Genomic DNA, 9361 nt, shown 5'->3' on the forward strand with positions numbered 1-9361 from the left:
ACATATATATATATATATATATATATATATATATATATATATATATATATATATATATATATATATATATATATACACATTTGATGTGGCGTGCAGCCAGATCCATGTAAATATATTATTGTGGCGTGCAGCCCGATCCATAACATATAAAACATCCTCACTATTGGGTTCTCAACCCCCCCCCCCCCCNCCCCTCCCCCCCAGTCAATATAATCACAGCCTCTCGGGCATACTAATATAAGTTAGGGATCTCAACCCACATATTACTTCCATTTCGGATTAGCAATTTCAAAAGCCAGCTCATATTGGATTAAACAGTAAAAACATGACTGACGGTATGATTTTTAGCAAGTAAAGTGAGGTCAATCAGTAAAAATGCCCCTAAGGGTTCTACAGGTCGGCACAAGGCCGCAAACATGGCAACTAGACCAAATCATAATGATAATAATAAAATCTCAGTTAAAAATACAGTAAAATCATCAATCAGGATGGACCAAAAATAATGATTATAATACCAAAAATACAGTAAAATCATCAATCAGGATGGACCAAGTCACAATCCCCAATGGTGCTCTACCCCACGATCGCTATCCGGCGTGCAAGTCACCTCAATATAGCACTACGATGTGTAAATCCGGGGTTTCAAACCCTTAGGACATCATTTATAATCATTACTCACCTCAAGCCGGCCAAACTCTAGCTCGCTATGCCTTTGCCTCTCAAATCGACCTCCTCGCGCATCGAATCTGATCAAAACCACAACGAATACGTCACAATATGCTAAAGAAACAATACCCAATCGAAAACAATCGAAAAATATCAAGAATCTCGAAATTAGCAAAACCCGAGCCCCGAGCCCACTTCTCGAAACTCAGAAATTTTCACATCAATAGACTCCTTATCTCCCCACGAGTTTATACATATCAAAAACACAAGAATCGGAGTTCAATTGGCCCTTCAAATCCTGAAATTTTTGCTCTCTTAAGTTCAAGCCCTAAATCACCATTTTTTTGTCCATTATTTCCTTAAATTTTCAGCCCTAATCCATGAAATAATACCATAGAATCGTGTTTTGGGTCCAAAAATACATACCTTATCGAAGCTCCTTGAAATCCCTCTTCAAAATCGCCCACAATTCTCCAAGTCCGAGTTAAAAATGAACAAACCCTTCAAAATTCTCGAAGAAGAAGCATATATACATCTGCCCAGTCGAAACCGCACCTGCGGTCTTGAAATCCGCTTCTGCGGTACCGCTTATGCGGTCACACCCTCCGCATCTGTGGAATTTCACTTATAGCCCAAATCCCGCATCGGCGGTCAATTAGTCGCATTTGCGACGCCGCAGATGTGGCCCCCACTCTGCATCTGCGGTTCCTGGCATGCCTTCATAAAACCGCACCTGCGGCCCTCTCTTCCGCAGCAGCGAGACCGCACCTGCGGTCCCCAAATTGCAGGTGCGAAAATACCTGGAGCAACAGACAAACCTGCAACACACAAGGCTCAAAACTCCCCGTTAGCCATCTGAAATCACCCCGAAGCCCCCGGGACCTCCACCAAAAGCACCAACGCATCCTAAAACATCATTCAAACTTGCTCCAATCATCAAAACACCTCAAACAACACCAAAATCGTCAAATTACATCGAATTCAAGCCTAAGTTCTTCTAAAACTTCCGAAATACGCATTTGATCAAAAACCCAACCAAATCACCTCCGAATGACCTGAAATATTACACACACATCCCAAATCACATAATGAAGCTTCAACAACTCTCGGAATCCCATTCCGACCCTCAGATCAAAATCTCACCTAACGACTGGAAATCGCTAACTTCGCCAATTCAAGCCTAATTCTACACCGGACCTCCAAAATCACTTCCGATCACACTCCTAAGTCACAAATCATCCCCCGAAGCTAACCGAATCATCAGAATTCATATCCGAGCCCTCTAACACATAAGTCAACATCCGGTTGACTTTTCCAAACTAAGCCTTCCTTAAAGAGACTAAGTGCCTAATTTCCTTCCAAAATTAATCCAAACCAACTCGATCACGCAAGACACTGATAATGAAGCATAAAGAAGCAGAAAATGGGGAAAACGGAGCAGTAACTCATGAGACGACGGGTCGGGTCGTCACATCCTCCCCAACTTAAACAAACGCTTGTCCTCGAGCGAGTAAGAAACATACCTGAAGCCTCAAATAGGTGAGGGTATCTGCTCCGCATCTCCTGCTCGGTCTCTCAGGTAGCCTCCTCCGACGGGCCGACCTCTCCACTGCACCTTCATCGAAGCAACATCCTTTGACCTCAACTTCCGAACCTGACGATCCAAAATGGCTGTTGGCTCTACATCATAAGTCAAGTCACCCTCCAACTGAACTGTACTGGAATCCAGAACATGGGACGGGTCTCCAATATACTTCCGGAGCATAGAAACATGAAAAACTGGATGCACAACTCCAACAAGCTGGGTGGCAAGGCAAGCTCATAAGCCACCTCCCCAATCCTCCTAAGTACCTCAAAAGGCCCAATGAACCGCAGACTCAATTTCCCCTCTTTCCGAATCTCATAACGCCCTTTGTGGGTGAAACCTTCAACAACCTTCTCACCAACCATGTAGGATACATCTCGAACCTTCCTGTCCGCATAACTCTTCTGTCTCGACTGCGCTATACGGAGTCTCTCCTGAATCGCCTTTACTTCTCTAATGCATCCTGGACCAAATCTGCCCCCAATAGCCTAGCTCACCGGGCTCGAACCACCAACTGGAGATCTACATCGCCTCCCATATAAAGCCTCATACGGAGCCATCTGAATGCTCGACTGTTAGCTGTTGTTATAGGCAAACTCTGCAAGCGGTAGGAACCGATCCATGATCCTCCAAAGTCAATAACACAAGCGCGTAGCATATCCTCTAATATCTGAATGGTGCGCTCGGACTGCCCGTCCGTCTGAGGTGAAAGGCTGTGCTCAACTGTACCTGAGTACCCAACTCTCGCTGAACAGTCTGCCAAAACTGCGAAGTAAACTGAGTGCCCCGATCTGATATAATGGAAACTGGGACACCATACAACCGAACAACCTCCGAATATAAATCTCTGCCAGCCGCTCTGAAGAATAAGTAGTACAAACAGGAATGAAGTGCGCGGACTTGGCCAGCCTGTCTACAATCACCCAAATAACAATCGAATTTTCCTTCAAAAGTCCGAGGGAGTCCGGTAACAAAATCCATAGTGATCCTCTCCCACTTCCACTCGGGAATAACCATCTGCTGATGTAAGCCACCCGGTCTCTGATGCTCATATTTCACTTGCTGACAATTGAGACACCGAGCTACAAACTCCACAATATCTTTCTTCATCCTCCGCCACCAATAGTGCTGTCTAAGATCCTGATACATCTTCGCGACACCCGGATGAATGGAATACCGCGAGCTATGGGCCTCTTCCAATATCAACTCCCGAAGCCCATCCACATTGGGCACGCAAATCCGGCCCTGCATCCTCAACACACCATCATCACCAATGGTCACATCTCTGGCATCATCGTGCTGAACCCTGTCCTTAAGGACAAGCAAATGCGGATCATCATACTGGCACTCTCTGATGCGATCATACAAGGAAGACCGAGAAACCACACAAGCCAACACCCGCATATGCTTCGAAATATCTAGTCTCACAAACCGATTAGCCAAGGCCTGAACATCAATTACAAAGGGCCTCTCCCCAACTGGAATATACGCCAAACTCCCCATACTCACTGCCTTTCGGCTCAAAGCATCGGCCACTACATTGGCCTTCCCCGGACGATACAGAATAGTAATATCATAATCCTTCAGTAACTCTAGCCACCTCCGCTGCCTCAAATTAAGATCCTTTTGCTTGAACAAATGCTAAAGACTGCGATGATCAGTGAATACCTCATAAGATACGCCATACAAGTAGTGCATCCAAATCTTCAATGCATGAACTATGACAGCCAACTCCAAATCATGCACAGGGTAGTTCTTCTCGTGGGGCTTCAACTGACGAGATGCATAAGCAATAACTCTACCCTTCTGCATCAATACACAGCCAATCCTGACTCTGGAAGCATCACAATACACGGTATAAGAACCTGAAGCTGATGGCAAAACCAATACTGGAGCTATGGTCAAAGCTGTCTTGAGCTTCTGAAAGCTCTCCTCACACTCGTCCGACCATACGAATGAAGCACCCTTCTGAGTCAACTTGGTCAAGGGCGATGTAATGGAGGAAAATCCCTAAACAAACCGGCGATAATTGCCTGCCAACCCAAGAAAACTACGAATCTCCATGGCTGAGGACGGTCTAGGCCAACTCTGAACCGCCTCTATCTTCTTCGGGTCAACCTGAATACCCTCGATGGACACCACGTGTCCCAAGAAAGCCACTGAACTGAGCCAAAACTCGCACTTGGAGAACTTTGCATAAAGCTTCTCCTCCCTCAATCTCTGCAATACCAATCGCAAGTGCTCCGCGTGCTCCTCCTGACTATGTGAGTACACCAGAATATCATCAATGAAAACAATAACGAACAAATACAGATAAGGCCGAAATACACTGTTCATCAAATGCATGAACGCTGCTGGGGCATTGGTCAGCCCGAATGACATGACAAGAAACTCATAGTGATGATATCTAGTCCTGAAGGCAGTCTTATGAATATCTGAATCCCTGATCTTCAACTAGTGATAACCCGAACGGAGATCAATCATGGAAAACACCCTCGCGCCTTGAAGCTGGTCGAACAAATCATCAATACGAGGCATGTGATACTTGTTCTTAATTGTTACCTTGTTCAATTGCCTATAATCGATGCACATCCTCATTGTGCCATCCTTCTTCTTCACAAACAGAACTGGCGCACCCCAAGGTGACACACTAGGCCGAATGAACCCCTTATCTAGGAGTTCCTGAAGCTGCTCCTTCAATTCTTTCGACTCCGCTGGTGCCATACGATATGGCAGAATAGAGATGGGCCGAGTGCCCGGCACCAGGTCAATACCAAAATCTATATCCCTGTCCGGTGGCATGCTCGGCAGGTCTGCAAGAAATACATCAGGAAAATCCCTCACAACTGGAACGGAATCAATACTAGGAGTCTCAGCTCCAACATCCCTCACAAAAGCTAGATATAACAGACAACCTTTCCCAACCATACGCTGGGCCTTCAAGAAAGAAATCACCCTACTCGGAACATAATTAGTCACACCATGCCGCTCGATCCGCGGTATACCCGACATAGCCAAAGTGACTGTCTTAGCATGACAGTCTAGAATAGCATGACACGGAGATAACCAATCCATGCCTAGAATAATATCAAAGTCCACCATGCTCAATAGCAATAGATCAACTCGGGTCTCCAGACCCCCAATAGCCACAATACATGACCGGTACACACGGTCCACAACAACAGTGTCGCCCACCGGGGTAGACACATGAACAGGTAAAGCAAGAAACTCCCGGGGCGCACTCAAATAGTGAGCAAAATATGAGGACACATAAGAATAGGTGGAACCGGGATCAAATAATACTGAGGCATCTCTGTGGCAGACTGAAACAATACCTGTAATGACAGCATCTGAAGCAATGGCATCTGTCCTGCCTGGAATAGCATAAAAACGAGCCTGGCCACCGCCTGATCGACCTCCCCTTCTGGGGCGACCCCTGGCTGCCTAATCTCCACCCCTAGCTGACTGGGTGCGTGGTGAAGTAACTAGAGCAGAAGTCGAGGGCTGACCCCTCTGCTGATGCTGACCGTCACGGAGTCGAGGACATTGCCTCCTCATGTGACCAAACTCTCCGCACTCGTAACAACTACCCGGTGCTGGAGATGGGGACTGAAGGGAACCCCTCGCACCTGAGTGACTAGCAGATGCACCCGGCGCAGAAGAACCCTGAGCTGATGGGGCACGAGATGAACTCTGAGCTGGGAGGGCGCTAAGTGAAGGCTGGCCCTGCTGAGACCCATGATGACCACGACCTGAAGATGCGCCGCGATACTCTGGACGGGCCGACTGAGCAGGCCTGAAAGAACGACCTTTACCATGCTGGAACTGGCACCTCGAAGGAGCACCACTGTAACTGCCCGATCCACGAGGCCTTTTGGCCTCCCTCTCCTCTCGCTCTCGACGGTGAACTGACTCGATCTCACGAGCGATATCCACCACCTCCTCAAATGTAGCACCCAATACTCTCTCTTTAGTCATCAGAATACGGAGATGGTAGTTAAGGCCATCCACAAATCTCCTGATCCTCTCACGATCTGACGGAATCATCCAGGTGGCATGATGAGCCAACTCCGAAAACCTCATCTCGTACTGAGTCACAGTCATATCTCCCTGTGTCAACCACTCGAACTGCCTACGAAGCTCCTCTCTACGGGACTGCGGTACGTACTTCTCCAAGAAGAGAGTGGAGAACTCCTGCCAAGTAAGGGGCGCTGCCCCAACAGGCCTACGCCTCTCATACGCCTCCCACCAAGTAAAGGCAGCCCCAGTAAACTGAAAGGTGGTAAATGCCACACCACTAGATTCAAGAATCCCTGCTGTACGGAGCATCCGCTGACACCTGTCAAGAAAACCCTGGGCATCCTCGCCCTCAGCACCACTGAATGTTGGAGGCTGGAGTCTACCAAACCTCTCAAGACGACGCTGCTCATCCTCAGGCATAGCTGGAACCCTGAACTCCTGCACTGGTGCAACCTGCTGAGCTGGAGGTGCCTCTGGCGTCTGTAGTCCCTGCACTACCTGCTCAGGTGTGCGAGCAGCGGGGGTCTGATAGCCTCCCCCGGCCTGCGAAGTAGCTGCTGCTGTGGTGGCTGAAACTGCCTGAGCCAGGCCAGTGCAAACTGTCAAAATCTGTGTCAAGGTCTCCTGTAGACCCGGAATCACGATGGGCACAGCTGGTGCCTGAGCTGGTGCTGCTGGAGTCTGATCCGGAGCTGGGGCAGTTGGTGGATCAATAGATGGTGCCCTCGCTACTCTGCCTCTGCCACGACCACGACCGCGTCCACAGCCTCTGGTGGCCTCAGTGGTGGTACTGGTGGTCGTCCACCTCGTTCGGTAGCTCGTGTCCTCACCATCTGTGAGAGAATAGAATAATAGAAGTTTAGTTCTCGATTCAACAAAGTCGCACGACAAGAATTTCAAGAATATGAAGTTTTCCTAAAAGTTCCGCAGCCTCTCGAGGATAAATAGAGACATCTGCGTATCGATCCACGAGACTCTACTGAACCGGCTCATGACTCGCGAGACCTAGTAACCTAGGCTCTGATACCAACTTGTCACGACCCCAACCCCGATCGTGATGGCGCCCAACACTATGCTAGGCAAGCCCGACCAATTCCACACTCTCAACCCATTTCTTTAAAATACAATACCGATTAACGAATTAAATTACCAACTATTACGAATAGAAGTCTGAAATAAAGGATGATATGTGCGGAAACCACAATAATAATAATCTCTACAATGGCCCACCGATCCGATATCACAAGTCAAGAGCCTCTAGTACATGAGTTCAACAGTCTACTACAGGAATAGTCTAAAATGTGGAAAAAGTAAGGAAAGATAGAGGGAGAAATCGGGTCTGCGGACGTCATGCAGCTACCTCGACAACTCCGGTGAAATCTGAACTGCAGGATAGCTCGAACTACACCTCAGGAACACCTGGATCTGCACACACGATGCATGGAGTAATGTGAGTACACCAACCCAGTGAGTAATAACAATAAATAATGACTGATAGTATGAAAACGCGTAAAAGCACTAAGCAGTTCTATATCAAAGCAGTAAGAACATTTAAACAGCAAGTAATGAAGAAGTCAAGTGAAATTCCTTAAACCAGTACTCAACTCATTTGCTTTCCACAATAACCGAAATCATAAATATACCGCTGCGGCATGCAGCCCGATCCGTATGTCGCTGTGGTGCACAGCCCGATCCATAAAAAAAGTCAACTGCGCTCACTGGGGGTGTACAGACTTCGGAGGGGCTCCTACAGCCCAAACGCTATATTGCTGCGGCGCGCAGCCCGATCCATATATATATATATATAGATTTGCTGCGGCGTGCAGCCCGATCCATGTAAATATATTGCTGCGGCGTGCAGCCCGATCCATAACATATAAAACATCCTCAATATTGGGTTCTCAACCCCCCTCCCCCCCAGTCAATATAATCACAGCCTCTCGGGCATACTAATATAAGTTAGGGATCTCAGCCCACATATTACTTCCATTTCAGATTAGCAATTTCAAAAGCCAGTTCATATTGGATTAAACAGTAAAAACATGACCGAGGGTATGATTTTTAGCAAGTAAAGTGAGGTCAATCAGTAAAAATGCCCCTAAGGGTTCTACAGGTCGGCATAAGGCCCCAAACATGGCAACTAGCCCAAATCATAATGATAATAATAAAATCTCAGTCAAAAATACAGTAAAATCATCAATCGGGATAGACCAAGTCACAATCCCCAATGGTGCTCTACCCCACGCTCGCTATCCGGCGTGCAAGTCACCTTAATATAGCACTACGATGTGCAAATCCGGGGTTTCAAACCCTCAGGACATCATTTATAATCATTACTCACCTCAAGCCGGCCAAACTCTAGCTCGCTATGCCTTTGCCTCTCGAATCGACCTCCTCGCGCATCGAATCTGATCAAAACCACAACGAATACGTCACAATATGCTAAAGAAACAATACCCAATCGAAAACAATCGAAAAATATCAAGAATCTCGAAATTAGCAAAACCCAAGCCTCGGGCCCACTTCTCGAAACTCAGAAATTTTCACATCAATAGACTCCTTATCTCCCCACGAGTTTATACATATCAAAAACACAAGAATCAAAGTTCAATTGGCCCTTCAAATCCTGAAATTTTTGCTCTCTTAAGTTCAAGCCCTAAATCACCATTTTTTTGTCCCTTATTTCCTTAAATTTTCAGCCCTAATCCATGAAATAATACCATAGAATCGTGTTTTGGGTCCAAAAATCCATACCTTATCGAAGCTCCTTGAAACCCCTCTTCAAAATCGCCCACAATTCTCCAAGTCTGAGTTAAAAATGAACAAACCCTTCAAAATTCTCGAAGAAGAAGCATATATACATCTGCCCAGTTGAAACCGCACCAGCGGTCTCGAAATCCGCTTCTGCGATACCGCTTATGCGTTCACACCCTCCGCATCTGCGGAATTTCACTTATAGCCCAAATCCCGCATCTGCGGTCAATTAGTCGCATCTGCGACGCCGCAGATGTTGCCCCCACTCCGCATCTGTGGTTCCTGGCATGCATTCATAAAACCGCACCTGCGGCCCTCTCTTCTGCATCAGCGAGA

Source organism: Nicotiana attenuata, unplaced genomic scaffold, assembly GCF_001879085.1.
Source record: "Nicotiana attenuata strain UT unplaced genomic scaffold, NIATTr2, whole genome shotgun sequence".
NCBI lineage: Eukaryota > Viridiplantae > Streptophyta > Magnoliopsida > Solanales > Solanaceae > Nicotiana > Nicotiana attenuata.